The sequence below is a fragment of the Quercus suber genome, unplaced genomic scaffold, assembly GCF_002906115.3.
Source record: "Quercus suber isolate HL8 unplaced genomic scaffold, Cork oak 2.0 scaffold_174, whole genome shotgun sequence".
NCBI lineage: Eukaryota > Viridiplantae > Streptophyta > Magnoliopsida > Fagales > Fagaceae > Quercus > Quercus suber.
Window position 1 is genome coordinate 779,519 of NW_027069634.1, and position 24,174 is coordinate 803,692.

Below are 24,174 nucleotides of genomic sequence, written 5' to 3' on the forward strand. Positions count from 1 at the left end.
AATATATAATAATGTTTGGTGTTTGACACTTTGAATGATTTTTGGTAGTGGGTCAGCAGTAGGGATGAGGCAATAGATAGAGGGGAAAAAAATTGTAAATTAGGAAAAGTGTGTAAGTGTGTTAGTAGTGCATTATAAATTCATAGTGTCTGTAGTGGGTAATACTATATAGATCCTTATTTGGAGTTTTCTAATTATTATTTTTTTCTTATACTCCAGCCCCCTAGCATGAAATCCAAATTTCATCCCTAGTGGATCTGTTTACCTAGGGATTAATAACTCAAGTCCTCCTAAGTTTTTCTTGTGGAACTAGTTTGTTTCATTGGTTTCTTGGGTCATCATATTGTGTGTTTTTTAATTTTTCGCACTTGCATGATATTGGTGTTTATCTGATTAACCTAAGGCTTCTCATAATAAATCTAATAATCAACTTGCCCTTAAAACTGGTTAATAACAAGATATGATAGGGATCTAAACACAACATCAATAAAGCCAATGGCACAACATTTTTACAACAAAGCCTAAGTGACAAGCTATTGATGGAAGGTAAAAAAAAATGATGTCAATGGTAAGTCCAAATGAAAACTGGTAACAACTTGCCACCTAGGCTTTGTTGTAAAATGGTTTTGTAAGTGTTGTGCCAGAAGCACTATGCTAAACATATCCTTATCTTATTGATTAATGTAACCAAGGATTTGAATTTCAATTGAAAAACTTAATGTATTGCACATAAGTTGATGTATCTAAGTTTTACCCTTTTTTTTTTCTCTTTTTAGTTAGAAGCATTTGCTAACAAAACCACTATTTGTCCCTTTTACCCCTAAACTTATCATCAAAAATCATATTGGTCAAAAGTCATATTTAATGTAAATAAGTTTTCTTTATTTGTTATATTTTATGCGTTACTATTCTACACTTTAAAAATTACTTTATTTTAGTTATATTATAATTTTATAGTGTAATGGGTTCCAATTAGTTCAACCGGTAAAGTTTTTGATGGTTGTATAAGAGATCTGGGGTTCAATTCCCACCTACACCAAAAACTAATTAGTGTCTTGGTCTGATGATAAAGAGCTATCATTAGGAGCAGATATCATAGGTTGAAACTCTCTAAAAACAATAATTTTATAGTGTAGATTGCATTTCTTATAAGTGTCAATTGAAAAAAAAAATATATATATATATATATCAATTTGGTTATGAAACAATTTTAAAAAAATATTGAAAGCAACACACTTTACAAATCTATACTATTTATAAGAGGATTTCCCTCTTTGGACTAGACTTTTTTGTGCTTCAAAAATACTCCTAAACCTTACATTTAATAGAGCAAAAACTTGACAACCAGGTAAAAATATATCTCCAACTCCACTTTAAATGCCTAAAAAATAGGACACTCTCCTACTAATCCATGTATTCAAAACAAACTTATCCATTTTTTAAAAAAAATTATGACACTAGAGCAAAAAAAAAAAAAAAAAAGTCTTATCGCACGTGCAAAGCGCATGTGATAAGGCTAGTGTGTCTATAAAAATAAGTTTTTTGAAAATTAAAATTGATAAAATTCCATTAGAAGATCGAATATGTTACACAAAAGATTAAGTGGATTAGCCATATTATAAATTGAAAGAGAAACATTAGCAGAATTTAAATACAAAGACTTAATTAATAATTTTGAATTTTAAAAAGCAAGAAAGCCAAATTTTAAATGAAAAAAAAAAATGATATCAAAAGTTAGATATATATTATTTAATTAATATTTATTAATATTTTTGAAAAAAAAAAAAAAACCCTCTTATAATACTTAATTAAACCGTCACCGTAGGCCTCGAAATTAGTGGCATTGACTAGCTTGAAAAAAGTGTTTTCTATCTTTTCCCTAGTCGCGTAGGCCATCTTACATTCCTCATTCAATGTTGCCTCTCTTTCTGTGAATGAAGAGACAGAGATAGATGTTCTACTCAATTGGAAAGCTAGTCTTCAAAATGAAACATAGTCACCCCTGCCTTCATGGATTCTGTTAGGTTCTAAAAGTTTAGAACAATTGGCAAACTGTGAGCACAAACTTGTCTAGGTATAGATCTTAGAGTCTATAGAGTTTATTAAACAATACTCAAGGTATTACAAGTTAGAACACAAGAAAATAAAAGTTGCAGAAAGAAGAGTTCAAATTTAGTGAAATTTGACCGATTGAAAATTAGATCCGACCGATCAAAATTGTAGACATGAAATTTCTACAGAATTTTATTTCAGCCCAAACTTTGCCTAAATGTTTTGGGTTTCAAGTGAAACACTTCTATTATATAAAGGAAAACCCTAACTACGTTTTTTAGGCTTTTGAAAGACTTTAGAGGTGCTCTTGTGAGATCTAAAAGGTATTGTGCCTTCCACTATCAAAGTCACTACTGGAAATCATTCTCATACCATTAGAACCGGTAGATCTGAAGTTGCTACAACAAGATCAACAATAGCTAATTATTTAAACCTTCAAGGGTGGTCATGGAGTCACAAACCGGAGACTTTGTGTTGCTAAACCTTTGAGTGGGATCTCAAAGTCACAAGCAAGGCGGCTTGTGTTGGTGTAAATCCAAGAAGAGAAGTAGTCCGTGGATTTGGAGCTTGCACATGGTCATGTTAGTAAATTATTACTGGAGGTAGCAATAGATTTAGGATTAAATCTGATTGTAAAATCTTCAATTCTCTCATAGTGGATTTGTTTTATCTTAAGAATAGCTAGGTTAAATCCTCTCCAAGTTTTTACCTTAAAATGATTCATTTCATTGGTTTTCTTAGGTTAACATATCGTGGTGTTATTTACATTTCCGTTGTTTTGCATGATATGATATATTTGTGTTTAACCTAGATCTGAATTGTTAGGTTTTAGATCCTTGTAAACTAGATTGTTTTACCAAATTAATTAACCAAGTGAATACTTAGGTTTATTATTTAGATTTAGGTTAAAACAAAACAATCATATCATGCAAAGCAGCGAAAAATATTGATAAGCCAAGAATGTATTGATCCCTTGTGATATATTAATTGATTAATTAGTCAAGTTTGTTAATTATCAAATTAACATGCAATCTACATAGCAGCACAAACAAATCATCAAATAACTAAGTATACAGTAGAAATTAAATTGACACGGTGATTTATTTACAAATGGGGAAAACCTACACGGCAAAAACCCTATTGGGTGATTTTAAGGTCACCACTCATGAGAATCCACTATTATCAAAACAAGCGGTTACAAGTAAAGGAATCACAGTACCTTATACCAACCTTAAAGAATCGAAGTTTACAATAAGACTTAGACCACTAACATCCTATTGCTACCACATATAGAATTTACTAACACGACCACGTGCAAGCTCCGAATCCACAGACTCATTCTCTATTAGGCCTTCGCAACATAAGCACCCACACTTGTAACTTTGAGACTGCACTCAAAGGTTTAGCAACACAAACTCTCCTATTTGTAACTCCAAGACCATCCTTGAAGGTTTAGATCATCAGTACCTTTGATGACTAGAGAAGGCAGCAACTTCTACAACATCGGATCTAGATATTCTTCAAGGAATAACACTGGTAGAAGATATGAGAGAGCTTTTTGGGTACAAAACTCTAGATACAAAAGAGGCATACTCTTCTCTCTCTAAAAAGCCTTATAAAAACGTGCTTAAGGCTTCCTTTATATACTAGGAGAAGTAGATCAGAAACCTTAATCCTTTCTGGGCTTGAACTACTGTTGGGCCAAACTTAAAATTCTGCTGACCCATATTTCGATAAGTCAAGCCTGTCTTTTGATCGATCGAACCAGGCAGATTTCAAATTCTTCTTTCTACAGCTTGTATGTTCTTGAATCTTGACTTATATCACCTTGAGCATTGTCAAATAATACCTATAGACTCTAGGATCTATATCTAGACAAGTTTGTGTTCACAATTTGTCAATTGTTGTAAAATTTTAGAACCTAACATAAAAAATTAATCTAAGTAATCACTTGGCTAATATATTAGGTTAAACAATCTATTTAAGGGATCTAAACAAACAAACAGGTGGTATCAGAGTGGGTTCACTCTGATTTGGATTAACATCCTGAGTGAGATCCTTGATCCTGGCTATCATGGATAATTTTAAGTGCTTGTCTGCTCATACATGTGAAAATTTGAATAAAAAAAGTCAATATTGTTTTTGTTGATGCCTGTGAAACTCTTCGTAGGGAATTAACTAAATCTATGAAAATTGTTAAGAAATTCAAGGAAGAGTTAAAATTGGCTAATCTTGAAAAAGAGGAATTGATTGTGAGATTAGATGAATCTAATAAAAAGAATGAACTTTTAAGAAATCAATTTTCCTCTCAAGATGAAAAGATGAAAAGTTTGGAACAAAAGTTAGTTGAGGCTGAAGCTAAAATTGAAAATTTGTCTTATAACAAACTTGCTATTGAAAACAGATCTGTTTCTATTTATGTTCCTGTTAAGCCTAAAGAAAATATTTATATCCCTCCCTTCAAGAGGAATCATAAGGAAAAGGCTTATTTTGCTAGGTTAGACAAAGATAAAGATTTTGATGTAGACATTGAAGTTTCTAAACCTATGTCAAAAGCTTCTATTAGAGTGCATAAGAAATCTGTTTTTGTGCCTATCCGTCACTTTTGTGGTGTTGTTGGTCATATTAGACCAAATTATTCTTTGTTGAGGCAAAAACCAAAATCTGAGACTAGATCTGTTGTTAGGAATACTGATGTTCCTAAATTTGTTCATGTGTGTCACTTTTGTGGTCTGTCTGGTCACATTCATCCTAACTGTCATAAATTGAAATTTAAGCATTCTATGTTTCTGTCTAGGATATGTGATGATATTTCTCTTACCATAAGTCCAAATAAATTTTTTTATAGGCTTTTGAAAAATTTAAGCTTGTTGGCTTGTGAAAGGAAATTGTAGGATTTCAGTCTCTCTCAAAAGATTGGTGTAATCTCTCAAATACACTATGCTTCTCATGGTTTTTCACCTACAAAGCTAAAGACGTGTGCTGTATGGGTGAGAAAAGACTTGCTAAGGTGAGTATTGTTTATTTGTCCTTGATATAATTATTTCAATTTTTTGTGGACATGTTTTTATTTTTGTTTTAGGTTGTTTTGTTTAAAAAAAAAAAAAAATTGAAAATTTTCAAAAAGACAAAAATATTTTATTTTGTGTCTAGTTTTATTTTTCTTGAGGATTATATGAATTATGATATCTCTCTCTTGATTTAGAACTTGATAATGTGGAGAAACATAGAAAGTATGTGTTGCAAAATTGAGTGCATAAGCTATTTCTGATTTTGTATGAGTATGTACTAGATTGTACATGTACTCATGGGTTAATTAAAAAATTGATATTTCTTGTTTGTGTACCCTTTATAGCTTAGTTGAGTACTGTTCATGCATTGTCTTTGCATTTTCATTTTTTTTTTCATTTAGCATAATGTGTGCTTTTTTTATTTTTAGTCATAAAAATTTTAAAAACACAAACAGATTTTATTTATTTGTATTACACATCTTCAAGTGTGTAATTGAGGCTAGCTTATGAAATTTGCACTTCATGACTGTGTACCTTGTTTAGCTTTGGTGAGCTTTATTTTTCTGCACTTTTCTAGTTTGTGCTATGTAGTTCTTATATTGTGTGAGTTGTTTATAGTTTTTAATCACATGCTCTTGATTTTGAAGTCACATTCTTTTGATTGTAAGGACTAAAAAATCCTAGGAGAAAGGCATAAATAACCATCTCACTACTATTACTCGCCAATCATGAACACTTGTGTGCAAATTATAAAGCTATGCTCGATAAGGTTTAACACTTGCACAGCTAAATACTTAAGGTGTTATTGTACAATAGATAAAAGAAGTAAAAAGCAAAATGAAAAACAAAGAAAAATATGCTTCAAAAGAAAAAGAAAAAGAAAAATTAAATTAAAAAAAAAAATGCATGGTTGCAAGCGTGTTTTCTAGTAGATGTGGGAGTTATATGATGCAACTCTTTTGGTGATAGTCACTTTCAAATTTATGTGATCAATAATGTAGAAATTGTGTTTAATTTCTATCTACATATCACCTCTTATGTATCTCATACACATACTAGTTGCACACACTACACACAAATCTTTGCTAAACTCTGTACATATGATTGTGTGTCGACTAATTTGGCCATCTTTAATTACATATGAACTGATGTGCAAATACAAAATTTTGTTTTTGGTTGGGAATTTGAAGAAAAATATGTTTAGAAGTTTAAAATCTTTATTTTTAACTTCTTGATTAGTTTTGATATTTGCATTTAAGAGGCATCATGTTTTTAAAACATTTCTGGATCATGTTCATATACATTGAGTCTTAAAAACATCCTTTCAAGTTGTTTTTTTGCATAAAATTTTTAGATTTCAAAGTTTTAAAATTTTTAAATGTTTCAACCAATCGGAGATCTCCCTCGATTGATTGAAAATGTGAGCTTTTGTGTTCAAAACTCTCTGCCTCTCTCGATCGATACCCAATTGATGTTCGATCGATTGAAACTGGAAAATTTTCAATTTTTAAGTTTTTAACCGATCAGTCTTTTCATGCATTGCACATATAGATTAGGACATGCATTGCATCATTTTTTTTTTATCCATCTTGCATTTTTGCAGTCATATCTCTCATTGTTTTCATACACATCACGAATACACTTTGCTAAATTGGGTACTCAACTTGATCTAAAAATTGATTGATTAATTTTTGAGTTCTGTACATGTTAGTATATGCTGTCTTTCTTAATGTGTGAACTGGTAAAAATTGGAAATATTTTTTTTTTTTTTTTAGATATGGTGGATAATAAATGTGCAAATATTTTCTCTACTATTGAGATTTGTTTATGGGTCACATAGTGTCGAGTTTGCATATATTGAAAGAGAGAATATTTTTCTTCATGTGTATCCTCAACTTTTTTTTGGTTAGGTTTATGTCTTTTTAGTTTTCCCCACCTCCTAAATTTTCCCCTAAACAATTTTTCCCAAACGGTTTTGTTTTTCCTATTTTTATAGGGGGAGAAAGTTTTTTTTTCTTAAGAAAAAAAAAATCTCTAATGTTCATAGGGGGAGTTGTTTCTTGATCCTCTGTTAGGACATATATGTTTTAACTTGTTTAAGAACATATGTCACTTAGTTATGTAAATTGGCTAATCCTTTGACAAAACGCACTCTGCTTGTAATTGGGTAGTTCTAGGTGTTTTTAATACTTCAAGAAACAATGTTTCAAGGTCAAGTGTTGAAGTCATCAAGTCTGTCCAAGAGAAAGCAAGTTGAAGTGCACAGTTTTTAAAGCTCGACACCTCTCGACAGCTACCTCGACAACTGCTATCTGTCGAGATTTAAAAAGTCAGATTTCCAATCTGATTTTCTTGGGATCTGTGAATATGTTTTTGGGCCTTCTTTTCTTCTAACCCTAAACATATAAAAGGATTATTTTAAGAGCCGTTTTGGTTGACACAAGTTGCATTATCATTGAGTAATCTCTGTTTAAGCAAATTGTGATCAACAGACGAAGTTCTTGACCTAGTTCATCTTCCATCAAGAAGTTGCTGTGTATTTGCACCATAGGGTTTTGTAACCAAGCATCTTCTTGCTATTCATCATAAAGGATGAACTGAAGAACTTTGCAGCCAACCATTCTTCCTCAGTTGGTGGTCTGAAGTCGCGTACTTGAATCCGCGCATTAGTTACTTGGGAGCCGTGCATCAAAGGTGGAGACTGTCACTACAGATCAAGTCCAATTGGGTATTGGGGTAAGGGTTCAACTGTAGGTTGGTAAGGTACTTGGGATTCCTTTACTTGTAACCGCTTGATTTGATAATAGTGGAGTTTCGGGAGTGGTGACCTGAAAATCACCCGGTGGGGTTTTTGTCGTTAGGATTTTCCCCATTCGTAAACAAATCACCGTGTTATTTATTTTCCGCTGCATATTTAGTTGATTGGTGATTTGTTTGTGCTTCCATAAAATTGCATGATTAATTGATTAATTAATTACTTGGCTAAATTAATTAATTAGGGTTAATCACAAGGGGTCATTCAGATTGTAACCTATCATCCTCTATTTTCTCTTGATCACTATTATGGATGTTTAATGTCTACCTATTGATTGGGTTGTATTTGTCAATATGTGACAAAAAGGGAGAGAAATAGATGGAATTTGGAAAAGGTTTATAACTGTTTTTATTTAGGGGGAGATGAAATTGTCTTTGAAAGGGGGAGAAAATAAAAGTTTTATTATTTTTTTTTTTAATATATCTAACTTTGGGAGAGAGTTAGTTTACATGTTTGTTATTTGCTGTTATTGCATATTTGTTATTTTTTGTTTATCTGTCTTTATTTCAACACATGCAGTGATGTGCTCTTTTGAGTGTTTTAGGAAAGATAGGTACGGATCTTTTGCCTCTTCTAGCAACTTTTAGATTTAAATTCTTAGATTGGGATTTGTGATGTAATTGGGCATTTTATTGTAATAGAGCTGTTCTTGTATTTGAGCATTTCATTTTGTATGTGAGTTTTGTCACGGATTGCCAAAGGGGGAGATTGTTAGGTTCTAAACGTTTAGAACAATTGGCAAACCGTGAGCACAAACTTGTCTAAGTATAGATCTTAGAGTCTATAGAGTTTATTAGACAATGCTAGAGGTATTACAGGTCAGAACATAAGAAAATATAAGCTACAGAAAGAAGGGTTCAAATTCAGTGAAATTCGACCGATAGAAAATTAGATCCAACCGATTGAAAATTACAGACATGAAATTTTTGCATAATTTTATTTTAGCCCAAACTCTGCCTAAACATTTTGGGTTTCAAGTGAAACACTTCTAGTATATAAAGGAAAACCCTAGCTATGTTTTTCAGGCTTTCGAAAGACTTTGGAGGTGCTCTTATAAGATCTAAAAGGTATTGTGCCTTCCTCTATCAAAGTCACTACCGGAAATCATTCTCATACCGTTAGAACCGGTAGATCTGAAGTTGCTACAACAAGATCAACAATAGCTGATGATTTAAACCTTCAAGGGTGGTCTTGGAGTCACAAATTGTAGAGTTTGTGTTGCTAAACCTTTGAGTGAGATCTCAAAGTCACAACCAAGGCGACTTGTGTTGGTGTAAATCCAAAAAGAGAAGGAGTCCGTGGATTTGGAGCTTGCACGTGATTGTGTCAGTAATTTACTACTAAAGGTAGCAATAGATTTAGGGTTAAATCTAATTGTAAAAACTTCAATTTACTTATAGTGGATTTGTTTTACCTTGAGGATAGCTAGGTTAAATCCTCTCCAGGTTTTTACCTTGAAACGATTCATTTCATCGGTTTTCTTGGGTCATTATATCGTGGTGTTATTTACTTTTCCGCTGTTTTGCATGATATGATATATTTGTGTTTAATCTAGATCTGAATAATTAATCTAAGTAATCATTTGGTTAATATATTAGGTTAAACAATCTTTTTAAAGGGTCTAAATGAACTCTCCTTCTTAATAATGCAGCCAATTCTTCAAAAAAGCAATGCTTACTTATTTGTTAAAACAATAACATATTATATAGATATATATGATAGTGTTGGATTTTAGACCCCTGGAAAACACAAATTGTTTAACCTAATTTATAGCAAAGTTGTTACTTAGTTCAATTAAACAGATCTAGGTTAAACAAGTATTAATCATATTATAAACAACTGAAAAGTAAAGAACACAAGTGATATGATGACCTAGGAAAACCAATGAAAGAGTCCAGTTTCAAGGTAAAAAACCTAGGGAGGGTTTTATCCTAAACATCCACATGGCAATTCACTAATAGAATGGAAGTTTATTCAATAGACTTAACCCTAATTTTACTGCTACCTCATGTAGTACTTACTCACGTGACTACACGTAGCTCCGAATCCATGGACTCTTCTATTATGAATCTGTTGCACACAAACACTCCAGTTTGTGACTCTTAGACCTCCACTCAAAGATTTAAATCATCAGCTGAGATGTCTAGTGATGGCAACAACTTCTACAACACTAGGAGGCGCAATATGCACTCTTCTCGACAGTGGTTGTGTGTTGTGGTTTGCAATTGGTTATAGGTTTCAAAAGTGGTTGTGGTGACTGTTGGTGGATGGGAGAGAGAGAGAGAGAGACGAATCTGGACATGGCAAACCCAGTTTTGGGTCTTTAGAAGCAAACCCAAAAGCAAACCAAGTTTTGAGATTGTTCATGCTATTGAGGCTTCCAACTGTTCATTCGTTTGGGTTGTTGGAAAATCCTTCATATGTTGGAGGGAGTTTGTTATGGTGTGCCTATGATTACATTGCCTCTTGTTGAATAGTTCTTGAAGTTTCTGCATTTCTGAAGTTCTTAAGCAACTTTTTACCATTTTTACCTAATGACATTTTTTGATCTTGTTTTCTTTCGATTTTGTATGAATTTTTGTTTTGGGAGGAGAGCGACATAAAAGAAAAGCAAAAATACATATTTACCCTCGATTTTAATAGAGGTGGGTAACGGAGTTCTAACAAAGCAAACTCCAGGTGGGCAAAGTGTTAAGTTTTGAACCACGGGTAGGCAAAGTGAAAAAGGGCCTAACCACATGTGTGTTTACTGTAATTATCCGTAATAATTAATATAGAATGGACAAGGAAATAGAATTGCATGAGTAATTGCGTCTGATGTACTTGGGTACACTACAAGAAATCTGGGTTAAAACAACGTTTTAAAAACGTCACTAAAAACCCAAAAAATGTCACTATAGACACAAATGGTCTATAGCGACATTTTTTTTTTTGCAACGTTCTAAAACGTCACAATAGAGCAGTCGCTATAGATCTATTGCGACGTTTCCAAAAACGTCGCCATATGTTACTCTTTAGTGGCGTTCAAAAACTTTTAGTGACGTTTTCTAAAACGTCACTAAATAATATAACATTTTCATAAGTAATCTAGGAAAATACATTTAGTGATGTTTTGAAGACCTTTTTAGTGACGCCTTTAAAATGCTGCAAATAATCAATCATATAGTGACATTTTAAAGATGTCGCCAAAACATTTGCTCCCTTGTTTTTTAGTGACATTTTTAAAGCGTCGCTATAGAATTGATTATTTGCGGTGTTTTAAAGGCGTCACTAAAAAGGATTTCCAGCAACGTCTTTAAAACGTTGCAAAAACCTGCTTTTTTTTTTTTTTTTTTTTTTTTTAATGCTGTATAAACTTGCTTAAAATTCAACAATAACTAACACAAGCTTGTAATAAATCAAATATACCTATTAATCATCAATATTCCACAATAACACATTAACCATAGTCAATATATATATATTTAATACCAATACATATATCATCTTGAGTTGAACAAAATACTTGTCTATCTACAAAACAAAACAACCACCTAAACTATAACAATATTAAACAAAGTACAATACTTCCAAAATAAATGTGGTTGTAACCAAACACTTGTCTACCTATACCAAAAAAAACAACCACCCAAACTATGGCAATATTATAAACAAAGTACAATAGTTCCAAAATAATTGTGGTTGTTCAAAACAACTATGTAATAACCCATGGAGTCCTTAAAACACTGCATGTACCACTATATGCTAGTTTCTTGATGGGATAAAGCCTATGATCTTTAAGGAGTTGGAGATGGATGATCTAAATCGAAACCACCTTGAATACAAATTAAAGTATCTAATAAGTTCATAAAGAAATCATTTCAAGTAACAAAATAATAGTTACTATACTTAAAAAATTTTAAAACCAAATACATTCTTAAAACATTAAAATTTAATACCTGACTAGCTTCTGAAGAATGATTTTGCTGATTTTGCACTAGTTGCATCAATATATAGCCAACATTGTTGAATGTGCACATTTTCGACATGGACAAACAATCGTACCATCTCGTTGTGCATGTTGAGATGCAAAATTCAAGAATTGTGCAACTCCAATTCTATATTCCACAGATGTCCTATTTCTAGTGTCCATCCAACTCTTGTCCATAGCTATAGAACAAAACAACTAAACAATCCACCACAAAAACAATTATCAATATAACAATATAGAATGCTTACATGTATTGAAATCTAAAAGTAATCAACAACCATAACTCAACGACATCCAAATGTTCAAAAAATAATAAACATTCCTAATATGAATGTAAACCGTCTTATAATACCATGCAAGCCACCTGCTTGCTCCAACACAACAATCCTCCCAATATAGTTATCATAATCACAAATATAGAATGCTTACAAGTATTGAAGTCCAAAAAATAATCAACAAATATAACTCAAAAATATCCATCCAAATTTTCAAAAAATAATAAACACTTCCAATATGAATGTAAACCGTCCTATAGCACCGTGCAAGCCACCCGCTTGCTCCAACTCAACAATCCACCCCAACACAATTATCATAATCACAAATATAAAATGCTTACAAGTATTAAGTCCAAAAATTAATCAAAAAATAATCTAACTAAATAAATCATTAATTGTAGCACCATGTAGTTAATTGAGAACGTTTAAGATTTAAGTGAGGGAGATTTTAAACTTCAGTTGCAACAACTACATGGTCCCAAAAACAAAAATAATCTAACTAGATAAATCATTAATTGTAGCCAAGGGCTAGGGGGCTAGCCCAACTAAATTATGTCTATCCAGAAGACCCAGGTAGTAGTAGTTACTCAAGCTTTATTCTACAAGTAATGACTCACATGTGTAATTATTTTTTGAATTAAGCCACATTGGTAATCATGTTTGTTGTTAAAATGTAATGACAGTAACATTACCTATTTTTAGATACTCTCTTAGGATGTAATCACCTTTGAAATTAAATCTTTTTTTGGTTTTAATAAATGAATGTTAAGGAAGGATAATGCTATAGCCTACAGTACATTAAAATCATTCCACTTTAGTTTTCTTTTTCTTTTCCTTTATTTCCTTTTATCTTTTTGTGGGTATCCTAAAAAGTTTGTTACTTTTTCCCTTCGAAAGTAAAATAGGCTCTGCATTGGGAAATCTAAGATGCTACCTTCATAAAAGCAAGAAGGTTGCACCAAAATTTGTTGATGATAGTGTTGTGCATGCCAGTAGATTCTAAGTAAGGAAGTAGCATTATGTGGTACACATTTGAAAGTAACATACCATAAATTGTCCCTAAAGGGGAAAGACAATGTTTTTTTTTTTTTTTTTTCGCTATGAACAAGGGATAACATTTAATAAAAGAATCAAGCATAGTTACAAAGTTCAAATAAAAAACTTAAAAAGCTAACAAGAGAAGTCAAAAGAGCCAAACATGTCCTAAAGTCAACACATTGTAGCTTTCTCTAAAATATGTTTAAGTCTTACCATCTATGGCCTTGCTAGAAGGTTTCTCCAATTTAGAATCAAGTTAATCAATGTAGGAGCAAAAGGCACAGTATCAGATTTCAACCAATTAATAATAGCTAATGCCTAAAAAAAAAGTCAAGTCTCTAAAGAAATAAAGGGAAAACCATGCCACCATAAAAGTTGGAAGGCCTACCTAAATAGGTACATCCCAAAGCTCATCTAGTCATCTCTTGCACTAAAAAGTGATCCCTAAGAATTTGAGGGAAACCCCACTATTCATCTGCCCTCATCAAGGCATTTTGTCATATTCATGTACATTATATAAATAGTGTATATTTTGGGTATGGTTTTTTTATTTATTAAGTTTGCATATTTATTCCTAGGTGCAGTTGAGCTATAAGTATAAACTGCTAAAGAAGAGTCTTGAGTACTGAATATTTTGCAGAACCCAGAAGTTATGATTTTGATATAAAGTATAGCTACAAATTAAACGTAATTTCTATAATTATAAAATAAAAAAAAGAAGTAAGCACTTACAATATAAATGTAAACCACCTTATAGCACCATGCAAGCCACCCGCTTGCTCAAACTCAACAGTCCACCCCAATACAATTATTAACGTTTCAAGTATAAAGTTTTAAGCAAAAATTACTTACTATGCTCAAGCCAAGCAAACGCCTTTCTAAACAAAGTCCAAGCTTATCACAATAAATGAGTACTTAACCTACAAAATAAAAGAGGACAATTAAATGATGTGGAAGGCAAATAAAGGTGCCACTACAAAAAAAATTTATGAGTTAGGACTTGGAACAATTAGGCAAAAAAATTAAGGTCCACTTTGCAGAAAATATTTGAGGTTTAATTATATCCAAACTTTGTCATTTGGTACACATAATGAAACTTACCCATTATGCCTAAATGTCTCAATTGAAAAAGGTACTCCAAATCATCCAAATTTTGCATATGAGAATGCTATTGCAAAAAAAATTAATGAGTCATGGTGCATGAAAATTTAGTAACAATATATATACATAGAGAGAGATATATATATACACACACACATATATATAAAGAGCATTTAGTTGAGATTATTTACTCACAACAAGAGTGAAACCCCAACACCTAGGCCAATAACACCAAATGAAACCAGCAAAAAAATAAAAATAAAAATAAATAAAGAAAGCCACAACTTTCTTAATTTTCCAAGATTATAAAAAATTACTATAATTTCATATAAAGCAATAATTGTAATTTCTAATATAATAACACACACACACAAAAACACAGCTTAATAAAAACTAATTCTCATCCATTACTAATTCCCTCTCATTCTCATTCTTTGCATTCAATGAAAAAATAAAAACTAAAGCAAGCATATACATACATACATACATACATATATATATATATATATATATAATTTTTAAGTAGAACTCCTCATCTAATGGAAGAATCTCCTTGTACACATTAGAATCTCCTCATTTAAGTAAAAATTAATCTCAACCTAGTTAAACCACAAAACTAATAACAAAAAAAATTCAAAATCTACACAGTACAGAAAAATTACGTAGAAAAAAAAATACAAAATTTACAAACTTATACATAAACTTACAATGATTCAGCCTTTGATGCTCAAGTCTTTTTGCTCAAAAATCCAAATTTGAATAAGAATTTTCTGCACCAAAATCCAACCAAAACAAGCAAACAATAAAAATTAGCAAAAACTTTCCATGACCCATTAAAGAAAAACCAAATCAAAGCAAACCCATAAGCCAAAACACAAAAACACCATGACCTATTAAAGAAAAACGAAATCAAAGTAAACCCATAAGCTAAAACACAAAGACTTACCCTTTAAAAAAACTTGAACACCAAAAAAGAGGGGAAAAAGTACGGTGGTGGCAATGGAGGTCGATGATGGCCGCGGTGGCTACGTTGGTGGCAATGGGTGGTGGCTAGAGAGGGTAGAGAATGTAGAAGTGAAAAGGGTAGGGGGAGAATATAGAATGGGAAATGGAGGCTCTGCCTAAGTGAAAAAAGAGAGACAACAAATAAAACAAAGAAAAAAGTGTAAGGGAAAGTCAAACAAAAGAATAAAAAAAGTGTAGGAAAAAAAAAAAAAAAAAAAATGGAAAAAGGAGGGACAAAAAGCGTGGGAACTGAAAAGTGGCTTTTCAGCAAAATTTTCAACGTGGGAAGAAGACAAAAATTTTGGGAACATATAGCGACGTTTCTAAAACGTCGCTATATCTTCCCCAGAAACGTCGCTATATCTCAACTCCCAAAATTTTTTGGCATGTACGTTGGGTCTCTTTAATATCTACAGCGACATTTTATAAAAACGTCGCTATAAACAAAATATACGCCACTAAAGCTGTACGTTTTGCGACGTTTTAAGAAACGCTGCTATTGTTTTGCGTTACAATGACGTTTTTTAAGAAACGTCGTGAAAGGTTCTCTCTTTAGCGACGTTTTCTAGAAACGTCGCAATATACTACGTATAGCGGCAGATTTAAAAACGTCGCCTATACCCAGTTTTCTTGTAGTGATACTTAATACATCTAAATTTAGTTCTAGACAAAATTATTTTACAACCAAGAAGAGGTTAGCCATCTTTCTAAACCACCACGTCACTAATTATTTACAGCAACTGCACTGAAGATAATGACAAATATGTAAATTGTTAACAGGAACATGTGAATAAAAAAGGATTTTTGCAAACTATAAACTCACGATAAGCCTTTTCTTTGAAAGCTTTGCTTCAAACCAGGAGCATCGAGAGATTCTTGAGGAAGTTTCCCTTCTGGATCAGGCTCCCTATTAAGAAAAAAGTAATTATCAAAATCATAGGCAGTGAGCCTTCAATTAGGTATTTTCGAATTAATACTGCACAAAAGAAGAATTTGAGGTTCTCCAAACTAAAAAGTAAACATTAAGTGGCAAACAACTCAAACACTCATTAAAAAAGACAAAGCTTGAGTTTAATATTTTGGAAGGATCTTAGGACACCAAGTAACCCAACATTCAGTTTTCTGCCATGTCATAAATTAGGATAATAAGATAGCCTCTTACATTGAATCTAGTCTGCCTAAGGGAACTGGAATTGTTGGACCTCCACACAATGAAACTGCTTCAGCTCCCGCCACAGCAATCATGTCTGCCCATGATACTAATAATGGAAAAAAAAGTAAACATTAAGTGGCAAACAACTCAAACACTCATTAAAAAAGACAAAGCTTGAGTTTAATATTTTGGAAGGATCTTAGGACACCAAGTAACCCAACATTCAGTTTTCTGCCATGTCATAAATTAGGATAATAAGATAGCCTCTTACATTGAATCTAGTCTGCCTAAGGGAACTGGAATTGTTGGACCTCCACACAATGAAACTGCTTCAGCTCCCGCCACAGCAATCATGTCTGCCCATGATACTAATAATGGAAAAAAAATTTCAAAACATGATGGTAGCACCAAAATATTCCCATTTAAATTCAAACCCTTGAATAGTGGCATTTTCAAAAATAAAAACCTGGTTTTACTGCATCCACTTCAGTCTTCGCTTTCTCTAAAATCTAAAGAACAATGCATGTACACTGGGTGTCAGCTGGTCAGAGACTGTATGAAAGTTAATCATTTTGACTTTCATGTTCACATTCAAGAAATACAGAACAATAAACTTTCTATTGAAAATCATAACAAGGAGTTGCATAGATACATACAAGTCTACAATATAGGTCTGCCTATAAGTAAAAAGTTGTGTAGGAGAACATGCCTTCATAGGTTTTTTAAAACCTACATTTTCTGGTCTCTCAAGTTCATAAACGATGGAACCATTCATACCACTTGCAGTAATAATAATGATGCCTAGTAAATGAAGAGAAGAGTAAGAAAAATAAGAGTTGCAATTTGGTGAAAAAATAGGCTTAAAAAATTTCAGAATAAAATGTATGATTGTCTTTTATGTTGGAATCAGTTGGCAATAAAGCAGAATTTAACTGAACTACTCATAGCTTTACCCTAGTTACTTGACTATACTAATGTCTGGAACCTCTATCTTGCCAATCCAATAAAAATTAAACTATCACTAGCATTTGCATCTTGTTCCTGTTATGAAAATGAACTGTCAAGGTGAAAGAGATGAATGAAGAATATAAGAAGCTAAGTCTCTACTATGGATAGCTCCTAATATCTTGAGACATTTTGTGAACTATAAAGCCTCAAATTATCTTTCCCATCTTTAGAACATTAAAACTTCAATACTTTTCCAAGACATTCACCAGTTTAACCAAAGAATGTTCTCTACTCTGCTATATTACATCAGTTATAGTACAATAGTGGTTCAAAAATGATTAATCTAGCTACCACTGGTAAGCACAAATCTGGCAACGAATTACAAACCAGACCGATAATCTATTGTAAGAAAACACATCAAATAGGTAAACCAATTGACTTTGATAAATACAGAATATAGCATAATGTATCCTACTAGTAAGCATCATCCACAATATTATCACTCTATAAAGCATCCCAATAACATTTCATCCGGACTGTACTTGAATTTTCATCCATATCAAAAGTTCCTGCATCGTGAAAAACCAAACTAAAGCTAGAGTATGCTGACAATTTAATCATCCCCGTTTTCTTCTCGTCACTGGTTCCTTGACTGGTCTCACCTTGCCTGAAAAGAACACAAGCAAATACTAATATGAAAATCATTTAACTATAAAGAGATGTATATGTAATCGGTATTGAATCGAAGTATACTACCATGTCTAGTCCCACAATCAGGAGGATGTGTCTGTGTCCGTTGCGGCCTTCGCGGCCGATCTGGAATGTGTGAAGCCTCTGGTGGGGGGGCGGGTATTTGTGTTTGGCTGAACTCGGAATGCACAAACTCAGGGGGGACAGCACCAAGGGTGGGCATGAATCTCATCTCATCTATACCATGTACATCTGCGGGGGCGGTGCTGGTAGTCAGTGAGGGAAACATACGGGTGGTGGGCAATGGAGATGTAGTAGGGGATGTGGGTGGGCAGGTATCATCGCACCTCATGGATAGGGACCGAGATGTGTCCCCATGGGCAAACGTATGGGATGGACCCGCATCATCGCATGCCATGGAGCCCATGTCATAACCAGTGTCCAAACACATCTCATCTGCTGTCTAACTTGCTTCCTCTATGGTGTGGTCATGCACGGGTGTGTGGCGCCGACTAGATGTGGGCATGGGTGTGTGACGCTGACTAGATGTGGGCACGAGTGTGGGACACCAACTAGATGTGGGCATGGGTATGGGACGCTGACGCTGAGTAGATGTGGGACGTTGACTAGATTGACGGCCTCCACGCCCTTGACGTCCACTTGCTTGTCGACCACGCCTTACAACCGATTCACTTGTGTTGCCTGCATCGCGTGCATCGTCCAAGGTCAACCGACCAATCTCTTCAACAGATTCCAAGGCCTTAATACAGTCGGTGTAGATCTCAGACCCTAGTTCGCACTTTGCCATAATCCTCAACTGTGATTCAACCTGTCACAAATATACAAGAGTAGTGTTAGTAGCTTGAGCTAAACTATGCGAAACAAGGTACATTTATAACTATCCTAGTCTTTGTAAACTTATCAAAGTGTCCCAGTACGAGGTCTCTTTTGTAATATGACGAACAGTACGGGGACGAAACCACACCATATACTCATCATTGTAGCTCATCTCTCCATGAAAGGGCGGTGCATTGGCAATTGTGGCGTGCGTAGCCCATTTAACAATATGCGTGCGATGTTCTTGGGCCCAATTTTTTTATTGCTTGCCCTGGAGAGTTATCTTGTGAAGGTCAACTGAAGTATCGACATCAGGTGGTATGCCTTGCTTCATCCCAAACTGTCGGAGAACACGTTCAGGGTGATGGTCTTCAACTACCCATATATGTATGAGTGGCACGATAGACCTCCATATGTGTTGGCCTGCCTTACAATATGCGGGAAGGGAGAGCAAATATTTTCTGTATGGCTCCCACACAATCTGCAATGATCCAACCGATGCAAACAACCATATTAACAATATAATTATCAAAAATGTGTAATTATCAATATAATTATAAAAAATTATCAAGAATGTGAACAATACATGTAACTTTGCTCTGAAAAAAAAAATGTTTATTCATGTATATGCAAATTATAAGTAAAACAACTACATGCCAAAGCAGTTCCCACTTGTAAGGCATGATACCTGATTTGGCCGTAGCGAAGCAAGCGACACACGATAGGCGCATAGGACGTGCATTCCATGTTCAGTTGTTATCTTAGCCCCTTTCCATCTAGCAAACAACAGAGACATAAAAACCATATTAGGTATTTTCATAATTCCCATGCGAAAAAACATAATGCGGAAATGTAAAGCAGTAACTATCTAAGATTCTACATACCTGATAGCAAGTGGACCTGGGGGCAATGCCTGGTGTGGATGCCTCATCACAGGACATATGTGTGGAAACCTTGCCCACGCCCACAACTGCACCAATAGCAGTGCACCGCCAATCTGCTTGGCTGTCTTCTTTGATGCATTACATAGGTGTCTATATAGCCAACTTAGTGCTGCACTACCCCAACTATACTTCTTTCCGTTGCTTATTGGATTGAAAAATTGCAGATATATAAGTGAGACCCGTTCACCAGATTTATCCATAAACAGCGTACTACCCAACAACTCCAGTATGTAAAACCGAGCATATTGCTGCACAAGCTGCTTGGTGGCGTCAGCTGGGAGAGGATTGCTAAACCGATCCTCAAGTCATTTGGCTTTTACCCTCGGCCCTTCTATCACTGCAGTGTTCTTGCGACGATCACCAATGGCTCTTCTCGGCGGACTATGCCCTAGCATTTCATAGCAGAAGTGGGCCCAATCATCGTTTTCAGTATCTCCCACTACCGGCAAGCCATCTACAGGTACCCCCATTATAACCTCCATGTCTTGTAGCGTGATGGTCATCTCACCGTGGGGCAAGTGGAATGAGTGCGTCTCCGGCCGCCATCTCTCCACCAACGCCGTGATCAATGCATGGTCGAGGTTCATATGTGGGACCCAAAGCAGCCCATCTAACCCTGCATCTATGATATAAGCTGTAATCCGTGGATCTAAAACTGCACCATCTTCAAGCAGGCCTTTATCTCGGTGACGACAAGTCAGTACACCTGGCACTACCTGCAAACAAAGCAACTTAGTATTAATTACGCTTCTTAAATGCCAAAACTCTTTCTACTACATATATTGACTACGATTTTGGACAAGTGCATACCTCGCCTTCCAAAGGAGCATCCCATAGTAAACTTGAACGATGCATAGGCTGCCTACTTAAGATAGTCTATATAGAGGGTCCCGCTTCATGTGGGTCCATATCTGGCATTTGGTGACAACAACAATCAAGGGAAAATTCACTTCAAATACAGAAACTTTCTTCTTCTTCTTATTTATTTATTTTTAATTATAAACATATTTTATTGAAAATGGCAATAATATATATCTAACGCAGCATTCACTGATTTCATAAAATAAAAATAAAAATAAATGAATTAAACAATGTTAAGTAGATTACAGCATATTCAGCTAATAGAAATAGAATACATCAGCATACACGATAATGATGGAAATTAGAGATGAGTGCAGCAGAAAATAAGTTTTAAACGGATCTACTTCATTCGATATTGATAACACGTACTAGGTGAATTTCAGAATTTGAAAACAAGAGATCGTACCTTGAAGTGGTGAATTTCAAAACAAAGATTGAAGCACTTAGGACTACTTTTAATCTTCACTCCAATTCCACTAACGCCCAAGATATGTGGTCTCTCAATTGGTAACAAAGGGATGACTAGTGAGTGGCAAAAACTCACATGCACACCATTTCACAATGATGTTTCTTGCATATCAAAATCTGAATGTTTTACCCTTTGTATCTAACCAATTTATCTAATTGGGCTGGCCTTTTGGGCCTTACCAATTGGGCTTAAGTGTGGCTTGGAGTGGGACCAAAAGGGACCAATAAGACACTAGCTCCAATGGGCCTTGGGCTTTTCTGTCAACTCTTGACAAGTCCAAAGTTACCATTAACTATATTTAATAGCACTATATAAATATAATTACACTCTAGGTCTTATCTATAAATTATATCCTAAGACTTTATTATACATGCAACCCTTCATAAAATATTTGTAGTAATACAAAGTCATTAATGTAGATTGCCACTTTGTAAATTACTACATCTTAATCCTTGAATACCCGGTTTAATCCTTTAATGTTATTCATTATATATTTATGAAATCCAATTCCATAAATATATACTTTAGTCTTACTAAAGTGGTTAGGCCTAACTCTCTGAATAACAAACTCATTAAACTTATCTCAAGGGAATACTTTATATCTCCATTAAAAGACTATGAATTCCATCTTGAGAATATATGTTCCATCAACACTAAATGTGGCTGCCCAATGTACTGAGGTTTTGACCATTACTTTAGATCTCACTCCTGATATATCAAAGCAACCTACACCTTATGATCAGGTCCATTATTCTCTCAGGATTAAGAGTTCATGCAAATGTAAGTCATGAGATTTATTATTCATTTGACAGTCTTTAGGAGAATAATAAATCTCACAGCAGTCCAGTTCAATATGTCTTAACTCTTAAAACATATTAACACATCAACTAGAAGTCTCAACTTCCATGATCAAGACAAATCATCGTAGTTGATATGTTATAGTCTTCGCAGATGAAATGCCCAATTTCATCACCGGCTACGAACTATAATTCTGAGTTTACAAAGAACTTGTGATTTATATCTTCTGTGACTCTTCACATAAATCGCATACTATGCATCTCATGGACTATGTGATAATGTCCGAATATTCATGTTACCATTATTTCAGATAATAATAAAACAAATTTATTAAACATAATATTAAGTCATACATAATGTCATATACAATGTCAAACTTAATATCATACATAGCATCATACAATAGGATTTAAAGGCACTAATCCTAACATTCTCCCACTTGCCCTAAAGACTATTGTGCACTAATCTAACTCCCATTCTCTCCAAATGTGACTCGAAATTCCTTTGAGGCAAAGCTTTAGTAAATGGATCTGCTAAATTATTTGCACTTTCAATCTTTGCTACCACCACATCTCCACGAGCAACAATATCTCGAATGATATGGTACTTCCTCTCAATGTGTTTTCCTTTCTTGTGATTCCTTAGATCTTTAGATTGTGCAACTGCTCCACTGTTGTCACAAAACAATGTGATTGGAACTTGCTCCATTCTTATTACACCAAGATCAGAAAGGAACTTCTTGAGCCATACAGCTTCCTTTGCTGCTTCACAAGCAGCAACATATTCTGCCTCCATGGTGGAGTCTGCAATACAAGATTGCTTAATACTCTGCCAACTAATGGCTCCACCTCCCAAGGTGAAAACACATCCTGAAGTGGATTTTCTGAAATCTAGATCCGATTGAAAATCTGAATCTGTATAGCCAATGGGAATCAAATCCTCACAATGGTAAACAAGCATATAGTCTCTCGTTCTCCGTAGATACTTGAGAATATGCTTTACAACTTGCCAATGTTTTGGTCTGGGATTTGATTGATATCGGCTGACCATGCCAACTGAATAGCAGATATCTGGTCTAGTACAAAGCATGGCATACATGAGACTTCCTACTGCAGAAGCATAAGGAACTTGTCTCATCATTTCTTCTTCCTCTTGAGTCTTAGGCCTTTGGTCATCAGACAAAGGAACTCCATGTCTAAAAGGAAGCAATCATTTCTTGGAGTTTTGCATGCTAAACTGTTCTAGAACCTTATCTATATATCCAGCTTGTGATAAGCCTAACATTTTATTCTTGCGATCTCGCCAAAGCTTGATCCTTAAAATAAAGTTAGCCTTACCTAGGTCCTTCATATCAAATTAACTTGACAACCAAACCTTTACTGATGACATTACTCCTACATCATTTCCAATGAGTAGAATATCATCAACATAAAGCACTAGGAACATTACTACTTTATCTTGATGTCTTTTGTACACACATGGTTCATCAAGATTTTGTTCAAAACCAAATGACTTGATTGCTTGATCAAATTTGATGTTCCATGACCTAGATGCTTGCTTAAGTCCATAAATGGACCTTTGCAACTTGCATACCAAATGCTCTTGGTTCTTTGCTATGAAACCTTCCAGTTGCATCATATAGATTTCCTCTTCAAGATTGCCATTAAGAAATGCAGTCTTGACATCCATTTGCCAAATCTCATAATCACAATGAGCAGCAATGGATAAGAGAATTCTGATAGATTTAAGCATTGCTACTGGAGAAAAGGTTTCATCATAATCAATACCTTCTTTTTGTGTAAACCCTTTCGCCACTAGCCTTGCTTTAAAGGTTTCAACCTTTCCATCTATCCCTCTCTTCCTCTTGTAAACCCATTTGCAACCAACAGGTTTAATGCCGTTAGGCGCCTCTACAAGATCCCAAACTTGATTGGAATACATGGAATCTAATTCAAATTTCATAGCTTGGACCCAATGATGTGCATCTATATCATTCATTGCTTCATCATATGTGTAGGGATCCGATTCAACCTCTTCTGAGATAGCTTCATAAGTTTCTCCCAAACCTATGAATCTTATAGAAGGCCGAACAATTCTCCCACTACGACGAGGCACCTGAGTACTAGACATGTCATGAGTAGTATCTTGTGGTGTATCTAATACAGCCACATCATCCCTAGTTTCATCTATTGGTTGTTCATTTACAG

At 34.2% G+C, this 24,174-nt stretch overlaps 1 long non-coding RNA gene across 1 annotated transcript; it reads right to left on the bottom strand.

The window, feature by feature from the left end:
* Nucleotides 1–13,898: 13,898 nt before the first annotated feature.
* LOC112020230 (uncharacterized) lies at nt 13,899–15,449 on the bottom strand. The gene is made up of 3 exons (XR_010630708.1): nt 15,209–15,449; nt 14,970–15,032; nt 13,899–14,081 (listed from the first exon to the last, which is right to left on the bottom strand). It is a non-coding gene; the product is annotated as an uncharacterized LOC112020230 (long non-coding RNA).
* Nucleotides 15,450–24,174: the final 8,725 nt, after the last annotated feature.